Below are 22,740 nucleotides of genomic sequence, written 5' to 3' on the forward strand. Positions count from 1 at the left end.
ATAAAGACAACTCCATCCACTCTGCAGATGATTCAGTATTTCATTTTGTGTGATCTATGGATCTAAAGATGTGCTGATGCAGCATCATTACAGCAATTAGCAGCTTTTCCCCCACCCCTATGCATTGAATAACAAATGTTGCTGAAAAGTGCAAAAAAAAAAAAACAAAGATGAAAACTCGCTGCAGAAACTGAATGACATGAACTGTTTTTCTCATCTTTCATGAAATTCTTGGGTTACTGTGATAGACTAGTGAAGTGGAAGCGAGAGAGAAGTGAGAAACAATCAGAAGATGAAGGTTTATCCGTGTGTTTCAGATCCACGAGCTCTCCATGCTGCAGACATTCTGACTGATCTCGCAGAACAAAAGGCAGTATGAAAATAACCATGCTTCTGGCATCACAAGGCAGTCTAACTTATTTTAAGAAATCAGCAGAACACAGAGGCCAGTGTACGTCTTCTGTACGCTGCAATTATACTCCATATCAAACCAGAATCTGAGGTCAGATGTTTTTCAGCTGGCTGTTTGATTGTTTTCCTTATTGCATTATTGCACAGCCAGGATAACACTGACACTGACTGGTGAAATGGCCCCCTGTCAAAACCCATTCACTCACTGCAAATTAATTCCAGTCTCTTTCCTTTTGCAGCTGAATGGAAGTTTGAAACCAAAATGAGGCACTTTCCAATTTAGACTGCTCTCTGCAAGGGAAGGGAGGTCATTTGTGTGAAAATGAATAACCAAGCAGATCGTCTTATTCGACAATCTCCTATGGGGATGCATATGGCCGCCACAAATTCAGCGATGTATGAGCTAACATAATTGGAAGTAATGAGGAAAAGCCCAGCAAGGAGTTTTGTGTAGTTAGTGTGAAAAGGCCCCTTAGTCCATGTGTAGGGTTTAAAAATTCTAGACAAATATATACAGTAAATAACAACTGCACTACGGCTAAATTACTCTTAAATAAGATCTGATTTATGTGGCGCTGGGAATGCAATTTTCTGTGCTGCTTCCCACAAAAGTAATTTTTGATTGTCCTCTGTGCCTGCAGCAAACAGGTTAGTTTAACATGCAAATGCAGCCTTAATGGAAAAATACCTCATCCCTGAATACAAATGCAGAACATATATCTAAATAAAGTTTGTCTGAAGGTATCTTCAGTGTATTAAGATATCCAAGTTAGTTTGTTTTTTTTTAACTTAGGTTTGCCAGTCCCTATGTTTCCCAGAACCCCCCCCCCCCCCCTCCTTTGGCAGCCCCGGGGAGTGATTTCAGATATGGCTACGATGTGAGTGAAGAGACAGCAACGATGATAAGGAAAGGAAAAGCAACAGAGTTTTTACAGCACTTTCTCAAAGTGCATCAATACTTTAACTGGATTTTTTCTTTCCTTCCAGTGACCGTAATCTTCACAACAAATGCATTTCCTGTAACAAATATAAGCGGAAAGTGAACTTGACAGGTGGCAGTGTTAGTGTTTTTGACACTTGGATAATTGGATATGACTGTCAGGGTAGTAACTAACATCTCTTAAAGTAGAAGCCCTTGAACTGTGGCGTACAAAGCAACGCCTGTGTGTACACTTAAAAGTTGTTCTCACTGAGATTCTCAACCTTTTATTGAAGTGAACTACTCAAAAATTAAAATTTCAGATTATTTAGACTTTTGTTTGAGCCTCTCCATAAGCATTGGATCTGAATATCGTCTTTACCCCTTTTGATTTAGTACATTGCATATGTCAACCCTGTGCAATATGTTGAAGCTACTGCACCTTCAAATTCTCAAATCCATCTGTACCAAACAGATTGGACTAACCAAGTTGAACAATAAATCTGTTGTCATCGCAATTTGAGCATTCACAATAAACACATTGCTACAGTCTAAATGATTTGCTTAGTAACTCAGTATGCATATTTTAAACCAATTGGATGGAGACCCGGGTATGATGGCCATGCTCTTACACCATTTTGTCAGGTCAAATGAAGCTGAAGATAATAACCGGCTTCTCTCGGATCAATGTTGCCAATATAGTGGTGAAAAAAAACAGGGATGTGCGCAATTAGCAGACGTAACCATTAAACGTTTTCACCGTTGCTGCTAGTCCACTCGTCAGCTTAGCTAAATATTAATACTTTAATCAATTTAGACATGCAGTACCTGTTAAATGTTGTATCAAAGAGGTTGCCCACCACCAGCTAGCATTGTAGCTCAGTTAAATGGCTACTGCATACTGCCATTATGTTCTTCTACCAGGATGTAAACCAGCACAGTGGACAGATAGCATCTTGTAGCGTGGAGCAGTTTGGCAGTATTTGGATCTAGAAAATTGAGATAAAGTTGTATGAAGGCTGTTTCAGGTTAAACTGCTATATAACCAGACGCTGAAGCAATTCATAACCAGAACAGGCATGTGGACGTTAAGCGGCAAGGAGGACCGAAGCCTGGCTATGCTAGAACTGCTAACGTTAGCCGCACTCTGCAAACCAGTCGTTAAACTGCAGATGCTGTGGTTTGTGTACAGCTGCAGAAAGTAAATTCTTCTTAATTTGGACTGTTTTCTGAGTGTTTTCTTAACATTCGACTTCTGTAGACTGATTACATGCTGTAGTAACATGTTACTGGGTTTATCTTGATTCAGAAGGGACATGTTGCCAGCACAGGTACAATGTAAAACATGAAGAACAGCAGTCTGGGTTATTACAGCTAATAGACCTTTGCACAATTATTTGTTTGTTGATTGCACTTCATATCTTTATTGCATTGTTGAACAATGTAATAGCACAGGGCCGTTTTTCTCTCGTGTGCAGCATGAACTAAAAGCATTTTGATGTTGTTGTCCAACTAGGGTGACAGCCTTGCAAATATGGCAAAGGCAATGGCAGTGCATCACAGAATAATGAAGATTAACCATTTTAAACCAAGGAGTGAATATTGACATACATTCTCAATTTCTTCCTCATAAAAGCCCAAAGGAGCTCCATAAAATATGTGTCCTTATGTCAACAGTGCATTAGAGTAAATAACTATCAAGGTGGGGAAGTTGTTGACAGGTTATTTAAGGAAAGATTCATGCCTATATGAGTGCAGTCTCCAGAGCCCGGTACATAACCTGCCAATTACATGCCATATTTTCTGATGGCCACTTTATCTTTGTTTTTGTGCGCTCAGGCTCCATTATGTTTCTGCCAGACTCCTGCAGTTTCAGTAATGCTGCACAGAAGTCTTTCAGAGTGACGGAGGTAAAGAATTAGGAGGAATGCAAAGACTTTCTTTATTACATTGCGGAGGGAAAAAAGGACATTGTGAAAACATTTCCTGTTTATTCAATATACCGGAAGCTGTTTCTTTTGATGAAGTCAAAATTCAGCACAGTGTCTGTAATTTCTTCTGAAGCAGGATATTCTTTTGCACCTCTGGCGATATGAAGATCGAGTAATTCAGTTCAGCTATCCCTTTATTGAGGCTGCTCTGACTCTGTAATGGTTATCTGATCAATCTTAACACCATTTTGCCTCTAGTTTTATGATGATCTGGTATTTAGGGCTATTTGATTTTGTTATAGTTGCAAACCTGCCTTGTTTTAGGTCTCAGCAATGTTTCCAGTACACAAAGTAATCATCATTTTTTTTCCTAGAATAAAAAGAAAAGTGCAAGAGTTTGTTTATTTTTGATGACAGACAGAAAAAAACTCTGTCTTCTTTTGTTGTTTTTTTAAAAGCAAAAGAAAAACATGCCGGTGCTTTTTTCAACAGTGGTACTTCTCATGACATCAGTACAAAAGGATGATTGAGACAGCTTTGTGACACTCATTTCCTTTTCAATATGAAACCCAAGAGGCAAATTTGTGAAAATATAGAGAAAAGTCTTTAAAAAAGAACACAAACCTAATTTACTGTGGATGTTTGAGTTTTCATTGATTTGAATAATCAAACAAAAGACGTCCCTTTTGAATTTTTTAAAAACTGATTCTTCAAGGATAATTAGCAGGCGTCACTTGTGACAAAAACGATTAAGAGTTAAATTGGATATTTTTATATTCAAGCTGGTCTCAGACAAACTATCTCGTCTTGTCATTAATTTTCTTTGAAGAAGAAAATATCATGTGATGGAAATGCAGTATTTCATAAACACATACAGAGCTTAAGAATGAATTAAAGGATGTTTGAATGATGACTTTGAACTATTATTACATCCTCCGCCTTGGTTACTAGAAGTACACTTTCATTCAACTTGTGTTTAACTTCTATATCTACAATACTTTGAGGGATTAGGTCTTTTCAGAAAAGGGAAAATAAGTCGAGCGCTCTTCTTTGTACTGATATAAACGATGGGCAGAGACTGCAGGAAGGGAAAACCCTCTTGGTCGGTTTTGATGATTTCCGTGTTGCTTTGAGTAAATCGTGGTACCAAATTCATCAGTGGATTTGTAAGCTGTGCCGAAACTTTGATCTTAACAACCAGCAGTTATCGACTTTACATCACAGCTACATAACCGATGATGCATGTTAATGCTGCTGCATGTCCATATTTATCACATCTTCCATATTTTTGTTATAATACCGTGTTAGCTTTAATTCCATCCACTTCAAACCAAGAAACACCCCCCCTTCCCCTGTCAGTCTATGTCAGCACTCGAATAAAAAGAAGGTGCTATTTGCAGAATGTTCATGCCTGAAGTGCTGAAGTTAATTGGGTGCGTGGAATAAACTGGAGTAGCACATTCATGACGAGCTACAATAATCATGTTTTATGCTCAACACGTTGCTTGTTATGATTCTGGATCAGTAGAGCGGCTTTTATTGAGTGATGACTCCTTTCTAATTAGATGCAAAATGCAAATCGGGAGCACCAGGAAAGCTATGGAATACATTACCAACTTTACAATATCCACTTGTAAGAAAAATAAAGTAGGCAGACGTGTTTGTGTTGTTGTTGCTAATGTATTCCCAAATGGTGTTTGTTTCTTTTATACATAGAAAAACAAATGAATTTGATATATCGGCCTCTCAAATGTCTCTCTTTCTGCTGTATTACTATGTTCCGGTAATAGTACAGCAGGCGGTGACTGACAGTCGGAGTGCTGCTTCCTCCTCTGGGAAATGTTCCTCTGGCAAACGCCTGATGTGTATGAGGCAGAGTTACACCCACTCTGAACACTGATTAGTTAGCTCCGGGCTCACACTCTTATGAATTATGCTCTTTGTGTCGGTAGCTTCCTGCAGAGTAATGGCTCTGTCAGCGAGGGCGTGCTGAGGCCAAAGTTCAAAGGTCAAAAGTGAGACTATGTTTGCTTAGAAACTTGCCCTTCTTGAATGCATACTACTTTTTTTGCAAACTTATTAGAAGACTATTTAAAGTTTTAAAAGATTTTGCAGTGAGTACACAAACGTACGGAGGCGTTTTTTTAGGAAACGATTTAATAGTTGAAAAAAATAGATGAAAAACACAAACTATGTTCTACTGCAATGAATGCGTGAGTTGTCTTGACTAAAATGATATTTTTGGATTTGAACAAATTCATGGAGGCAATCACAAAGTTACATGAAAAAAGCTCCATCACATTACTTTCTCACATTACTTTCAGGTGGTACAAAATATAGATATGACAATATGTCGTCATCTGACATCACTACTTCATATTATAGATATTCCAATAAAGACATTACGGCAATCCAAAACATTACCCTGTCATTTTTTACTCACTGCATCAGTTATCACAGAACTGTGGATCCTGACATCTCAATCATAGGCATGCCACTTATCAAGTATCGTATCATGTCCTGTTGTGTTGTATTATATCGTATTGTGTCCTATCATATCATGTTGCACTGTGATTCCCGTCCCATTACTCACACAATACTTCACTCGCCTCATGGTCTTTCCTTGCTTTAGAAACTCACTTTCAAATTCTTTCACTATTTTCCTTAGCGGTTCAGTCTGTGTCTTCTCTGATAAGCTGCAATCTTCAAAAACTGTGTTTACATTTCAAGATGAAATAAAAAGTGTTCTCTTCTTGATGTCTTGTGTTTACCTATCATTATATTGTTACGCCGCCATCTTGCTAGTGCTTGATGTTGTATGTCTGTGTTTTAAAGTAGAGCACATTGAGTTCCTTTGTAGAATATAAATGTGCTCTATGAATAACGCTGCTATGCCTAAACACCAAATTGATTCAGGGTATCTATACATAGCTTTCCATTTGGGACGCTGACTCATTTCCTCATTCAATTGTTTCTCAACTTTCCGCTGTATCTAGCTGCAGTCCATTCATTATTGTTACCAATTCCAACTTATAGAGAAAAGTAAGACAACAACTCATGCTGGTACTCTGAAGTATTGGATTTTCTTGACAAGCTGCGACGGAGAAAGATAAACCTGTCAGTGTGAGTGAATAATTTGTCCCCCCTGACATCTGTTATGGGATTTGGGGGGGGAGCTCGTACAGTTCGTTATAGCTCTGGGAATAGTTATATAGACAATTGGTGACAGAGTTGGGATTATAGCTATACCCGCCAGATCGAAAGTGGGAGATAAAGAAAACACAGGGTCCCTCGGGAAGAGCTGAGGACTCACTTGCATCAATTTATCCCGATGAAATGGCGTGAAGTCCAAGTTTAAGATTAGGACCAAACATGTCCTCCACAGTCCACTTCTGAGCTGCTGCAGCAGCAGCAATGTTTCTGTAATAAGCAAGAGAAAAATAGGTCTCTGCTTCTCGACAGTATGCTTCCTTGAGAACAAAAAAAAGACAACACATGGATCATGCATTTCACAGTGGCTCTTTTTAATGCGACAGACGTCTCTTTTTTTTAGTCTCTCTCCCCTCCTCTTCTTTATACCTCTGCCAAAACCAAGAGACATTTTCGACTTGTCACATCCAGGCATGTTAATACTTAAATGACTTTGCAGGAGCAGATGGGAAAAACCTTAATAGGAAAAAAAAAAAAAAAAAGGCAAAATGAAATGATATTCTTCATTTTTCGGTCGCCATGCAGAGGATGCGCCATCAATTTGAAAAAAAAAGTTCTGATATGACATGAATGAAATTATTCACAGATGCGCCAGGCAATCTGCTTGCTTTTCTGAACAAACTAAAAAACATACATATTTGAATAAACAATGCACATGGATTACAGTACTCTATTTTTATCTCCTAATGCAGTAAGGAGAATTTAATTGTTGGCCTTGTATTCAACACGGCACAGTTGGCGGAATCGCATTAAGAGCAGGGAGGAATCCAATAGATGGAGGGCGTTCAAAAAGCCCTTATCAAATCTGAGTTGTTGAAAAGCCCCTCACTCACACGTGTGTGCACGTATAGATATTCTGCTTCTGCAGACACAATTGAGGGAAGCAATCCACTTAACATGGAAATTGTCCTTTCATCTTTTAGGAGGGAATCACTCTGAGGAAGTTAAGAGGCAACTAATCAACAGTAAAGGAAATGGTTCGGCTGCAGCTCCCACTTTTGTGGGTTATGTTTTTTCTGCATTCTGTGATTCCAAACCCTGAATATTCTTACATGTAATATTAGCTCTTAGTGAGATAATAAGAAAGATTTAATATGGTTAAATGTCTTTATTCATCTACTCTTTGATTACTTATGTTCACTGTGAAACTGCTAGTACCCAGTAATAAAAATAAAAAAAAAGTCTGTGTGGCAGAAGCAGTAGCCAAGAAAAGACCTCTTTCCCGCTCTTCACTTTGTGACGGATGCAGCCTGTGTTCTCGGGCGCTGAGGTCCAAGGGGTCGGCCACTAAACTATTCCCCCCACGTGTGATAACTTATAAGCCCCGCGCGGTGGAATGGCGTGTGAAATATGGACACCAACCTCGCCACGTTTCGACTCAGCAGCCAGTCAATTGACCTCAAAGGCCACTTAAGAGTTGAGTGTGTAATATTTCATGGGATCGGATTTGCATTAAAGCACCACATTTCTGCCCACCTCTTCATTTATTAGAATCACACCGCCAGAACGAGGCCCTTAGTCCTGTGTTTCTCGCCCTGGCTGGACCAAATCTTGAGTAATTGCACTGATTTACACCTTTTGTCTTAATTCCTGTTATACTTGTGCTTCCTCTTCTCACACAATTTGTGTTGCAGTAAATGCCAAAGCAAGGTCACGATACTAAGAAACACTGCATCAGGATGAATTCTTAGAAATTGCAAAGCTGTCAAAGTCTTCATTCTTACTTCTTTGATCTTTTTTTGTACTTGATAACGTTCTGTTGATGTCTGTCTTTGCAAAGAAAAAGACATAATTGGATGTTGGATGTTCTAGGGCGCACAGGCTAAAAGAATTTGTGAACACTCACAGCATATGGAATAAGATGATGGAGCCTTAAGAGACAAACAGTTGTATCTTTGATGGGTGGGTGTTAGTGTTACTTGTGTGAATTGCTTTTAGTCCGAGTGAAGTGAAATGAAACGAAACACGCAGTAAATGATATGCATAGTTTAGCCTCTTACATGGGACATGTGAGAGCCCATTGGCTAAAAAGAAATCCAATTAGGTTTGGAGTAAACCACATTATGGCCTCATAACCATTAATTGACCTCTTGGAGACCTGTTACTGGAACAGTGGAGAGGATGCCTGTATACAGACAGAAACATTAAGAGGTTATGTTGAGAAGACTGCGAGGAAGTAAATGGAAAGCACATTAGGAAGGCATTACTCCATTCAGCACACATTTTCACCCCCGAGGAGAATTCTCTCTCTTTCCGTTTTGAGCATGAGACCATCAAGGAGGTGATAAAGCAACTAATAAATACGGTAAGAAAGAGAGACTTACAATGGGGTGTCCCGATATCAAAGGGTGGAAGAAGAAGAGCTAATTTTTCTTTACTTCAGATGTGCAATGCCTGAGGCATGCCTTTGAATCTGACTCGCTTTTCAACTAAAGATGAATCAGGGGATTTCGCTAAGGTGCGATGGTGTTATCTGACAAAGATATTTTTAGATTATTGTAATCTATGGTGTGGTCTTTGGGTCGAATTATGGCTATGAAACAGTCCAAGCCTGGTTTGCAAGCCTCTACAAGTTTTTTTCCCCCCCAAAACACATCATAAAATAACATATTTAATACATGTAAGGGGTTTCTCTTGCAGAATCTCATGAGGTAAAGGTATCCAACTCATAAAGGCAAAGGAGGAGGAATCCCCTTAAAGCCTCTCACATCAATAGGCGTCCTTAGCTCCAGGCCCACTCCCATCTTGCTTCATTAAATTCTCATACAGCGCTCATCAAAACACATCTTTCATCTAGACACAGCGTCGGAGCTGCGTAGAGACCAGACTGCACCACCACCAATAAGAATTCATGCCATGGTCTGCCTGCTGTGGACGGAGGGACGCTTGCTGCTCACACAGTGGGATAAGCAGTTTGTTTTTCGTTTTCTCCTCGCAAAACAAAAGGGATCCTTTAAAGATGTATAGAACCTTTTGAAGTTAATCTTCCAGCAACAGCTGGTGCCGATGTGAACGCCCACTGAAGTGTCAGCTGTGTAGGAATAAAGTTGAAATACATGACAACTCTGAGAGAAAAAAAGATGAGTATTCAAAAAAAAAGAGTTGCAATGTGGGTGTTATTCATTCAAGAAAAAAAGTTAACAGTTTTACTTTGAGTTTCATTAATAGAGGAAACTGCCTTTTCTTTTTCTCTAGACCTGCAAAATACAAAACTTTAATGTATTAACTTTAAGATGCTGAGGACAACTTAGAGCCAATATGGCAGACATGTGAAGAATACATTTCAAAGGCTTAGCTATGACTTTTTAATGTTTGAATCAGTTGATTTTCTTTGCCTAGCCAACCTAACCAATCACAGCAATGTAGCAGTAATCTCCATCGACATACCAGTCATTTACACACGCTAGCTGATCTAAAACGAGGTGGTCGCCACTATTACCAAGCCTGTTCAGCCATTTTGACGACGGAACAAAAAGGCTACCATGCCAAGAATAAGAGCACATACTATTTCCATTTTTACAAATTTGAAGGACAAGTGTCTGTGTGGATCAAAAGAAGAAATGTAGAGCGCCACCATTCTCTAGTCCACAATGACTTTGCACAGGACATCTGAGGTTTAGGAACTGAAATGTGATTGAGCTGAAAGCAACACTTAAAAAAACAGCAATCTCTTTTAAACGGAGACCAATGCAGCAACAGAGGCACCAATTAAAGTGGCGCACATCCTAATAAAGCACAAGAAGCTATTCGCCGGTGGCAGGATGTTAAAGGAAGCAATGACATCAGTGGCCCAGAGGCTCTTCAGGGACCATAAAGCAAGAGTCAAATATCATCAGCTATTTCTGATGTACAGTTTGATGCTCACACAGTGGCACAGAGAGTCTCTGCGCTTTGTAAGATTTTGGTTCTGACATTTGACACGTCTATACAAAAAGAAGAAGCTTCATTCAGCCAGTTCTTTTTGTTTTGAAACGTTAAGTGACTCAGCGTAAGCGTTGTGAGGCAAGTTACTCTCTGCCACTTTCATTTTTTTTCAAAGCAGTCAGAGACCCCTGGCTTACACCTTTCTTTTCTCTCATTGTCTTTGACTGTGGACCTAAAAGCAGACTCCCTCCAGATGTTGTATTTTCCCTTATTTAACCAACCATGTCCTCTGTTGATAATATTGAACAGCAATAGCAACACACTGTAGCAAAAGTGCTACAGTGTGTTGCAATCAGTTAAGGAAAACCTCCCTTTAACTGATTCAAAAACCAAATTAAATCCCGACTGAACTGATTCAGATAGCTACGTTTATCCAACACATTAAACAGAGGTCAATGTCTGGGTTAAAACTACCATGATGGGAGCAGTAAACTGGATATGAAGCTTAGTGATTGGACGTGTTCTTTCTTCTTACCTCAGTGGTTTCTGGAAGCCTCAGTTCACTTCTCTCCCGATGTTACCTTTTAGACTGATGTTCTCTGATGTTCTGCTCAGCTGCAGAAGTTTTGCACTTCTGCTTCAAGTGAGAGGGTCCATTAAAATGTTATGAATGCTTGAATAGCCACACGTATGAGAGCGTCTCTTGGAAGAATGAGTAGAACTTTTACCGACTGATCTAACTACGCCCAACTGGAATTTCTATCTATTTGGAAAACACCGTCAGATTTTTCTGTGTTTTGTGAGACAGACTTGTGATTTAAATCAGTTTTGTGGATATTCTATCTTTACCCTGGATGTCAGGTGACTGTGAATAACCCCACATGCAACGGCATCAACACTGGAGAATATAAGCTACTTAACAAAACAGATAGGCACTGATGTTGTAATGTATCATTTATGGGTGGTGGCCACTTGTCAAGATTGCAGACTGAGCCTGTTTGTTTGTATGACACTCACCCCTTACTCATTCAAAGTTTTATGTGAAGAAGTGAAGTAAATAAATCATTGTCTTTTTTAAAATAAGCATGAACCTAAAGGCTCCCAGCCTGCACAATCACACAACAATCATAAAACAAACATTGCAAATAGAGCAATGACACAATAGGAATAAAAAACAAATCTAATACACCTCCTTACATGGAGAACAATGTCAAACCAAATATAAATCCTTCACCTTGAACATAACGGCTATAAAACATAACTTAGGCACATGAGGCTCACACCGTGACTTTTATCAGTTCAAACAAAGAGCATCCTCCTACGCTGTTGGAAGGCATTTATAACAAAGTGAGATTTATGAAACACTAAAAAGATACTGAGGTCTTCATTCATCGGACATGCACAACAAATACATCTAAGATGGTAAGACAATGGTCAAAGAGGAGAAAAAGTGCATGGCATTTTTTAACTTTGCCAGATCGCACAGGCCACACTTTCTGTTTCCCTCTAGAACTGAGTGAAAAGCCTCGGGTTTCCAGCGCTAGAGGCAAGAAACCACATCTGAACAAGCCACACACAGCCCTCTGAACTCCGCTCAGGATAAGGGTGAGAGAGCGCTCTGGATTGTACAATGACTTAGTCAGACTGAACTTTGGTGTTAAGGAAACTTTTTCTATTGTTAACATTAAATAAAGACTTAAAGATAAATTATTAATTTTCAAACAGGAGTCCCAGAAAATGTTTTCCGTAAGTCTGTTTATGGGGCAGTCCAATTAATCTACATTATGCCCGTTTCCACATGCTTCCTCCCCATTAAAACCATTCAAACACCAAGAAACAAACAATAACCCCAAACTCCTGCACCAGAATCTAAACTAGGACTGACTAAATATTGATATAACAGTGTAAAGGATTTATAAGCAAGATCCCGACATTGCTCAAACTGAGTGTATTGAGAACAGGTCCCATTGCTCTACCTGCAGAGTAGGATAAGACATTTATTCTTCCTTCAAAGGTAAGATGTTTATCTAGGGGAAATCACAAGTATGTTTAATGCCGTATGACAGAAGTGTTAAGCCAAAATGGGATTTAAACTCTGCCTGAAACTCTCTTCTTTTTAGTTGTGTCTTAGTTTCTGAAAAGCTCAAAGATTTTTGTGTGTTTTCAAGCTGCATTTACTGTAACACTACGATGTTTCCCAAACGCTGGTCGAACGAATCCTATCAAATGTTCTATCCCCTTTCCATGCAACTGAGATTTGGTAAAATAGTGTTAAGGCATTATTAAAAATCTAAGCAGTCAAAAGCTGCAGAAAATATATGAAACAGTTAAGCGTAGGAATCCCTTTCTTTATACTTGGACAAACTATAATGACACAAGCTCTAGCTTTTGGAAGGGATGGGTCATGACTTTCAAATATTCAAAAAGTAATGGATTTTTAGTATTCATGCGCCTTCTTTTTCTTTAAAAAAAAAAACAGCACCTGGTTGTAATGTAGTGCTACCGACTGTAGAGATGCTAAGGAAGTAACTTAGTAATATATTTTACTTTTTTAAGTCAATGATCAATTTAACAATCTATTTTACTTTACATTAAGCATATAATCAATTAAACAATCAATTTTGCTTAGCATTGTTAAGTAAAATAGAATATTACCATGCTCGTGATGCTAAATCTGTTAGCCCGTTAATGGCAAAAAAAGAAAAGAAATTAGCATTAAGCTAACTAACTAAGATGTGCACTGTGGTCAATCTGTAAGAAAATGTCACTTGCAATAATTGTAATTTTATTTGAATTATTGCCGGTGACTTTTGAATAGTTGTTTTTCTTTAAATGAACATCCCTAGTTTTAAATTGTTAGGTTGTAGTTTGTTCACCAACAGACCAAATGTTTCCATTTCATAATACTATCACTTCCTAAAAAAAAACATTTTATAAACTCAACTATGAAAACTTGAGTTAGTAAAACTCCAGCATGCTTACTTGGGGACTTAGGGATCAGATGTATTATTGATTCATGCCAAAAAGAAGGAACCAAGCTGTACTCAAAGCAAATAGAGAACATTAGACCTGAAATTGGAAATAAACAGAGTCCACTCAATAGTTCATTACTCAGGTTGACCTCTTGGACCTCTTCAGTGAAATAAAAATTGAAGAACTGATGGGAAAAACAAGACTCGTACTTCATATTCACACTATAACATTTTTATGATCCGCTTTCTTTGTAAGAAAACAATTATTCAGCTCTTAAGGCAGTCCCTGTGCCAGAAAATGAACATCCAAAATTAGTAACGTTTCAGTACTGAAACATTACTAACATAATTGTGCAATTAAGAGAACGTGCTGGAGTTCGCACAATAATTTTAGTAATTAAAATCAATACATTACCATAAATAAATAAATTACATGATGAGGGCTTGTAGGGCTCACATTGTATATAAACAGGTATTGGTATCATTTGATTTTTTAATGTACTGTATCATATCCAAGTCGAGAAATCTGGTATCGTGTCAACCCTACTGCCCTTGTGTCAGAATATTATCTCCCTTTTGTTTCCAATAAAAAAGATGTTGTGGCCTAAATGCGGAACTGGAGGATACAAAATAGTCATCCTCAAAAACCTGACTCATATCATGGTCGTTATGTGGACTCATCTTTCATTAAGTATCAAGTCCAAAAGGTTGACACAACTGATGCCTCCAAAAATGTTTTGTCTGTCCAATTATTTGCATTGAGTTAAATATCCACATTCAGGAGTAATACGATCCAAAACTGCATATCTTTTTAAAAAAATTATATATTGAGGTAATAATAGCAATCCTGAGTTAAAGAACATTACATTTTCATTCCTTTTTTTCCCGTAACTTTACAACCCACTCTTATGCTCAACATTATTCAAGCTGGCTCCTGCTCTCCAGATCAGTATTTCTAGCATAGCCTTCTAGCTGCCCTGTATATATTTGTATGTGTGTCTAGACGTGCGCTGTGTATACATAGTATTTTCATTTTGATGTTTTATTTCTCTGTGGATTGCAGCTCTCCAAGCCCTCAGAGGGCTCCCATAGTTTCTCCAGCATGTTTCCATACAAAGCTTCTATTTCGGTTTGTTTTTCCTTCTTTATTTCTTTACATGAGGGATCTCTGTGGTTCACCATGACTCTGATCCGTCACTTGTACCACAGTGAGACGATCGCTCCTTTTTACCTTAAACATGAATGTCTTACATTTGGTGCCTTTTTCTGACTCTGTTCGAGTCCCCTGTTGTGGCTCGCTAGTCGCACTTAACCCTGAGGGAGGGGGGATGTGACTTGAGCCCATGTCGAGCAGCAGTGGTAAGAGCTGTCATCAATACAAACACGGCCATTTATTTACGATAGGATTGGAATACAAACTTTAACCTGGCTCGCAGCTGAGGTATCTGAAACTTAAACTCCGGCAGAAAAATAGTTTACTCTGGACACTGACCTTAAAGAATTATAAAAGGAAGGGTCTCCCAAAGGTTTTTCTTCATCATTTTTTCTCTTTTAAGACCCTGGAACCTTTGAAATTGTTTTTAAGGCGGTCTGACTTTGCAGCATGGCCTCATTATGGAACATGTCAGGGCTTATATACCTTAGCAAAACATATTCAGGGAAAGGATTCATGTGCGGTTAGACTGCCCTTGTTGGAGTAGACAAATGTGTGTGACACAGAAGGAAGCTCCCTGTTGTTTTGTTGACTTTACATTTACAATATATATAACAGATGTTAGTATGTTCTTTTCCAAATGATGTCTTTTATGCCATCTCAATCTCGGCTGCAGCTGCCTTTGTTTGTAGAAATGAGCCTCCTCAGCTCTATTTCTTCCTCTTATCTTCTTCTTGAGTGTGTTTTCTTTGCACATATATTAAAGCTTATGTTCCTCCACTGCTGTATTTTGCATTGAAACACTGGAGAACCTTAATGTGTGCTGTTGTGACCCCTGAGATATGAGCTTTTAGGAATGCAATGACTGAGGCGCCGTCTAACACTTTCAATATTTCCACGATCCTCTCAATGAAACATTTAATATCCTTTTATGCAACAGAAGGTAACCTATTGAGCATTTAGAGGGGCTTCAGTTCACATTCATGCTTTTTAGAGCTGAATTGAAAAATGTTTTCTGAATTATAGTAAATAAAATGAGTCCAATCTCTGCGGCTCTTGCAGATAAACCAACAGAAACAAAACAAAAAACTTGTTTGTGTGAGCCTGTCTCATCCCAGAGGCCAACCTAGCCCCAGTTTGTGCATTTGCATTCAACGCACCCCTCCCACTTTACCCGTCAAAAGAAAAATCCTAGGGATATTTGAAAACCCAGGGATCTAAATACAATTACATAATACAGTAGTAAAAAATCAAAGGTAAAAACTATTTATGCTAAAAGATCTCAGGCAACCTTCTCCATCAGCACAATGTGGCTGTGGTTCTTAAAGATGCTTTACAAAGAACAACAACAAAACAATACAAAGAAGAAATAGTGGTGGAGAGTGAGGGGGAGCTGCTGATGATGGGAGCGGCAGTGGAAAAGGCCCTGTCCCCCCAGGACCAGTGGTTAGTCCTGCAGGTGGTGGGGTGGGGTGCAGGAGGCTTGTGTCAGCAGACTTGAGAGTGCTGGTGTAGGAGCTCAGACAGGTTGTTGAGGTCTCAGTAGGTGAGGATGAGGATTTGAAGTGGATACGCTAGGGGATGTGGAGCCAGTGGAGGTTATGAAGGACGGGGGTGATGTGGTCATGGGAGTGTTTGAGAAGACGAGAAGGAGAATTCTGGGTATACTGTAGTAGAACCTAAAAGCTGCTTTACCATTAGTGGTGCATGGAATAGCATGAAATATCTGTGACTGCTCTTATTTTGCAGACGACATTAATAGAACATGCAACACCGGACTAAAATGGACGGATAGCACCATAGATGTGCACTTCACAGGTACAGGGCAAGATATTCCAAGTGCTAGTTCTGTACCTCGCACAGGAGTACATTATGCCGTAAATAGCTGAAACTAAATGCATTAAATAACACTGTGAGAAGGGGCACATGCTTAAAGTAAATCAAACTATGATCGACAGCTCTCACAAATGAGGAAATTATCACAATTATATACCACTTCCACAGCTCGACCTGGAATATGGTTCCCCTTCTGGCACACGTCAGTCAATGTCTCCAAATCAATAGAACCCTGAATTATGTGTCTTGTATATCACATCATTTTGCTTGTAATCACATGGCTAAAGGATGTCAGGCTTTCAGGACCAAAATGAACTCAAACTGACATCCCTGGTAATAAATTTGCAAAAGGAAACTTTTACCAGTCGTACATTTTTGGACCACTGAAGCAGAAAACTACGCTCCAGAAAGAGGAAAACACAAAGAAAAGGTTAGCTCGACCTACACATAACGGTTCACCTTGAGTTTATAAAGATAGTCATAGAAAGAAGTAGTAGTAGAAATAGTCAGGTGTAAAAAAAATTTTTAGAAATGGAAGGCACCAATTTAACGGATTTAAAGGATGTGATCAACGTTTGACTGAAGGCTTTAAGCATTTCACTGATGCCTTTTCTAGTGACATGTACTGAATATGTAAAAAAAAATCCCTTATTTCAAATTAAAACTCAGTACACTTCATCAATCCTGTTCATGTATTTATTTTAAATTGTACTGCAGGTTTCTCTTAACCTTTTAATGTGCTTCATGATGCTACAGTGGTAGTAATCAGAGGGCAGGTTTTCTTGCTGTCATTATCCGCCAAATATTGTGCACTCTCTATTTTCAATTCCTCTTAAGCCCTTTTTATTTGGGTGTAATTTTTTATAGCAGGAGCTAAGACGCCTTCACCAGCAGAGCTCGAGAGACCTCAATATGCCATCTTTTCATCCCTCTTTATCATTGCAGGAGACTATACAAAGCCCCCAGATGAAAAACGGAAAGGGATGTGCCGAGCCTGCATGGACACAGACTGCTGCTTTAGCGGCTGCTGTGATTATTTACAACCTAATGAGGAGAGCCTGAAGTTTCCCAACGATTCGCAGAGCAACTCTGATCCAGTTGGCTCAACTAAGAGGAGTGTTTTTCCGTCATTGATCACAGTTAAAAGGCTTCAAATCAGAGTCGAAAACGCTGACATGTCAGTGTTTTTGTTTACTGCTGTGTGCATTATCACCATGAGAAAGGCAACATTTCCTTTTTGTGACTCCCAAGAGATTCCTTCAATGCAATCAAAAATAGTGTTTGTTTACATGAATGTCCTTTCTTGAATCCCTCTTCGAGAGGATTCATGATATCATCTCTTCTGGGTTGTAATTATAATGTGTGTTCTAAAAGTTATGAGACGCTGATGAATCCTCATATGGCAGAAAAAATAGTCTTATGTTAAAGTAGTAATAATCAGGAGGCATTAAGAATCCACTTAGTAGTGAACCATTTATTGTGATCAGCATGCTTTCCTTTCAGAAGGCCTACTTGAATCAGAGCTGATGTGTTGTGTTGTAGGTCACTAATGATCCAGCCAACCCTCATTAGTATTATGTTACACAAAGCAAGTGCAGTCTAAATTTTCTATTCTTCAATATTCATGCGGCTATATTATTAAAACATCTGTTGGAAATGAGATTTTTGATGATGCCCCGATAAGCTAACTAAGGTTAGCAGGCATAAACACTAATAGATGCTGTTGCATACAAGAACAACACTTAATTTCACACTGTGCTGGTCCTTAACAAAGACTGATCTGCCATCAGCCCACCTTTGTGGCTGCTGAATAGACCCACATTTTATGATTCCAGGAAAAAACAAGTCAATGGCCATTTGTGTTGAAGAAGAACAAAGGCACTCGGAGAGGTGTGTGCTCGCATTGATTCAAGATAAGAAGTGCATCTTGGAAAAAAAAGAGGAGAAATAATTTATCCTTTTTGTTCTCTGACACTGTGCGTCTTGTGCCATTACATTTCAGACATATAAGATCTTTTGTTGTGCCCTAACTTGTTACCTCTCCCCTGATAAAAGCATCTTGTTAACAAAACGAAAACAAGCCTTATGGAAAATCTACTAAGCTTGACAGGGATAATGGCAGCACTCTGTTTTAATCAGATTGAGAAGAAAATGGGGGTTTGTTTCTTAGTGATCTGTCATCATTTTGGCTTTTCAATGATAAGAGGGGCTGTCATGGCTCCCTTTCAAATCCTTTATATATGACAGGCCTGTATGCTAATTCTCTCGATTTTCAACATGTTTTAAGCCATTGCAAAAACCTCATCATGTAAAGGCGTGAATAGAAATCTGAATTGCAGGAGAGGTCTAAAGGCCCTGACACACGAAGGGGAATCGTCGGCCGTCGGTCCTAGTTGAACCATCGGTGAGCGGTCGTTGCTCTAGTTTTTGAGGTGTGTCCGGCTCGTCGGCCCCCGTCGGCCTTTTTTTTGGATGATTCGACATGTTGAATCAGTGTTGGTGAGAGGGATCTCTCTGATTGGTTGTTCGGAGGTTTCATTTGTCTCCAGCTCTCAACACAGGTTCGGGAAAGCCCCTTGAGCATGCCGCTGTAGTATCCATGCTTTCACCCGGTAGTGTGGTTTCTCCTTATTTGTCGCCGCCTCTTTTATTTTTCCACTAAAAGACCTGGGGCTGACAACGCCAGTGCCATTTTCAACATTTTATCAGACATTATTCACGATTAGTAGGCTACCTATTATACAAGTGCTGCAGGACAGCGGTGTGAAAATGGTCTTCTCGCATCATAACAACGAGCTACCGCCGCCCCTCAAACATGCGCAGAAGGTTTGTGGTGGTTGGCCTTCGGCTGTAGTCTTTGCGGTGTGTTCTAGTGCAACTTTTTGGCCAAGACGTGAGGCGACGCCCCGGGGCGGCCTTCTTTGCCTTCTGCTTGGCGTGTCAGGGCCTCAACATCTAGTAGGTACAGTGGCGTCTAGATTCAGTGTTATGTAGTTGTCTCCTTTGGTCCCAAAACCCTGTCACAGTGTGTATTCCTCTTAATGTAGCAGGGCACAGAGGAGCACAATTCAGAGTGTAATTTCTTCAAGCACCTCTCTGATGATCATCAAGCTCCATAACCACTGACACTTAAAGCAGATATATGAGAAAGAGCACGATGATAAGTGTTGCTAATATCTAGTTTATTAGCTCTCACAGTACTGCAGTGCAAAGACAAAGTGCTGTAACAAACGATTTAAAAAACCATACAATTGGATGATGGGTGAAATTTTAATTATTTAATTCTATTCACGGGTACATTTCCAACAACCTTTCAACCCTTCATTTCATTTATGCAAAGTGATTTATGTGGTTTGAACCATTAAGCAGCAAATTGTAACTGGATAGTGCCGCCTTATCTTAAATTAATTGGTAAATTATTTCAGCTGCATTCTATTTTGGGAGGTTTGCTTATTAGGGTTTTATTTAGGAGCTGACACACACGTACAGACAGACATTTTATCACATTAAAAAAAGGCTTAAGCTAAAGTGCTAGCAACACATCAGCCCACAATCGCATCTACAGTAGCATATAAAGGTAACCATGACAGGTGTATACGTGTCCACTCTATAAACTCTTATATGCTATTGTTGCTGCAAAGTATCTTGCATGATACAGTGAATGAGAATGTGTCCATTAAACACCCAGAAGTACCAAATGTTCCCAGCAAAAAGTGCGCTGGACAAAATATCAAACACCTCTTCAAAAAACAGCCAACCATCCTAGTGAAAGCAACAGGTTGTAGAAATGTTGCTCACTTGTGATCGGTTGCATTCAGTTTTCATTTCATTTGGTTATTCAAAATATAGAGCCTATAGTTTTACCTTGGCATACATTCACTATGTATACATTCTAAACCTGTCCTCTGTATTATAGTAGAAAATGTATAAAAATTGGTTTCATTAAATGTGCATATTATCAGAGAGCGTATATATATGACTTAGAATTTCTCTTTTCTTCTTGGAAAAACGGTGTAAGTGGGTGCTTATTTCAGAACAGACATGTCTGAAATCTCTATCAAGCACCACCTGAAAAATACTTTCAAATGCAGTTCTTTCACTTCTGAAACTGTGCGCCATCTACACACAAGGCAAGGGCATCATTATGGTAGTAGCCACCTTCAGCATCAGGACAGGTCGATAATATTTCTCGAAAACCATTATGGTTGTGTATTCCCCTGGGGACGGTCCTACGGCGGAGAAAATAGAAGCCGCGGAATGACGGTATCAAGTGATCTAATCACTTCTGGAGCTAAACCAGATAGTGGAAAGTGATTTCTTGTTCTTTGTGTGTCAGTGCGCTGGATACACGATGGAACAAAGATAGCAATAATGAATCCCTGGCATTCAAAATTCATAATTTCGGTTTCTGAATATTGCCGGTTAGGAGAGGCTGTAATTTCTGTATCTGTGCGCAGAATGAAGTGCGAGCGCCTGGGCACGTACCGTACTTCACACTCCGCCGTTTGTGAGGAAGTAATCAAATGCTACTTATCTTCATCCTCATTATAATAAACAGACATCACGGTCACATATGGCTTTGGTAGACAATAGCCACAGATGGGTGATTAGTTGAAGTGTTCTGAAGGCCATGCTGTTCTTCCACCAATTGAAATGGAGCTTGGGGCCCCCTGTGTAAAATGAGGACTGTAATCACAAATCCTTCAGAACTGTAACTCATCACTTACCAAGCGGCATCTTTGTACTTCTTAATTTTCTGTGCCAAATGTGGCCCTCTTTTAGAAAATGATGCATCCAAACCATCAGATTTACATATATCACTTTGAAACTGACTTCCTTCTGCAGCCCTTTTATTCCCTTGATACATTTATATAGCTTCAAAGAAGCCATAAAAGTGCCTTAAAGATTTAAGGTCCATTACCTTAGATGTAGCTAGCTGTGTTGTTAACGGGTCATTTTCTTCATAGCATCCCTTACATGCTAGTATGGAGTGCAAAGATGGCTCTACCAAGTATCATAAAACGCTCCTTAAAGCAGCTTTGCTATCCTCTATTTTGAGAGGTATTAATGGCTTTTTGAATCTTTGGATGACTAGCCCTAGCTTTGATGGACAGAATGCATTAATCATACTTTTTGATCATGTGGATTTGAAGAAAATCTCAGCACACTGCCCGAAGGAGCCTGTGGAGGTCACTAATTGAAGTGGGCAGGGGGTCCTTAGAAAGTGTGATCCTCTAACCTGGCACCAGGAGATGTGTTGATGATGTACCTTTCTGACATGTATCTCAGAAAGAACATGTTAAAGTCATATATTCAGAAGCTCACAGGAGAAAAGACTTGCCAATCTAGGGATGATGAAAACATTATTTTTAAAATCCAAGCCACATTCAACACAATAATCTCTATCTCTCAGGCTCCTCTTAATGTCCTATCAAGGGCAATAAGCGATGTGTAGGGTGGGTAGATTTATTGTCACATAAAGGATAAACCACTAGTGATGGCTACTGCATGTAAATCCATCGGGATTAATGTTCCTCAACTAATGTAAGTGCAGAATTAACAGCCTCTCGTCTTCAGAGAAACTTTGGAGCATAAGATGGCTGCAGTGCCAACCCCCTTGTTGCTAGGATTCTCACATTTAGAGAGAAAAGTATTTTGACCTGTTTCCTCTTTTCATTCCAACCTAGCCTTGGAAAGCCTCCATGGAAACTGGAGAGGAGGACAGAAGAAAGGAAATAGAGCTTTTAAAGAATGTATGATTCATGAGAAGAGGGGGGGAATATGTAGACCGTGTACCCATAGAAAGTATGTACATATTAGACAGTACCTTCCTTTTTATATCCAAAGCCCATTATTCAGTGCATAGGTATATGGTGTGAGCCCACATACCTTGAGGGGAATTCACCCAATATGTATCCATCTTTGACATGGTTGCGTATCAGTGCTCATCCTGGAATGTTTTTGAATTAACTTTTTACATAATTCTTGTAGTTTTTGAGACTTCAGGTGCTCTGTTTTATACAGAGATGGTCACATGGTGTTATCAAAACACATCTATTGGTTGTTTTTGTTTTGCAACTAAGTGGTAGAAAATAAGCGTCGTGCAAATAATCCCAATTTCATTGTTGGATTCTTCCAATTATACATTTGTAATAAAAACATGAAGTCTGAATGTAATGCAATAAACAAGAAGAAATATTTTTAAGTATCAAGCAATACTTTATCACTCAGTAGACTCAATGAAATTGACTTTGGGTAATGATCATGATCATGGTTTTGAAACATTTGGGATGACATAACACATTTCATAAAATCTATAACTTAAGTGTTTTAAATGTTTCATTACATTAAACAGTGGATGGGTGTGTTTTTTCTAAATGGAGCTAATTTTGAAAAACGGTTGGATTAATTTGAACAGTCCAGTGTATCCTTTGGATCAATAAA

Source organism: Labrus mixtus, chromosome 8, assembly GCF_963584025.1.
Source record: "Labrus mixtus chromosome 8, fLabMix1.1, whole genome shotgun sequence".
Classification (NCBI taxonomy): Eukaryota; Metazoa; Chordata; class Actinopteri; order Labriformes; family Labridae; genus Labrus; species Labrus mixtus.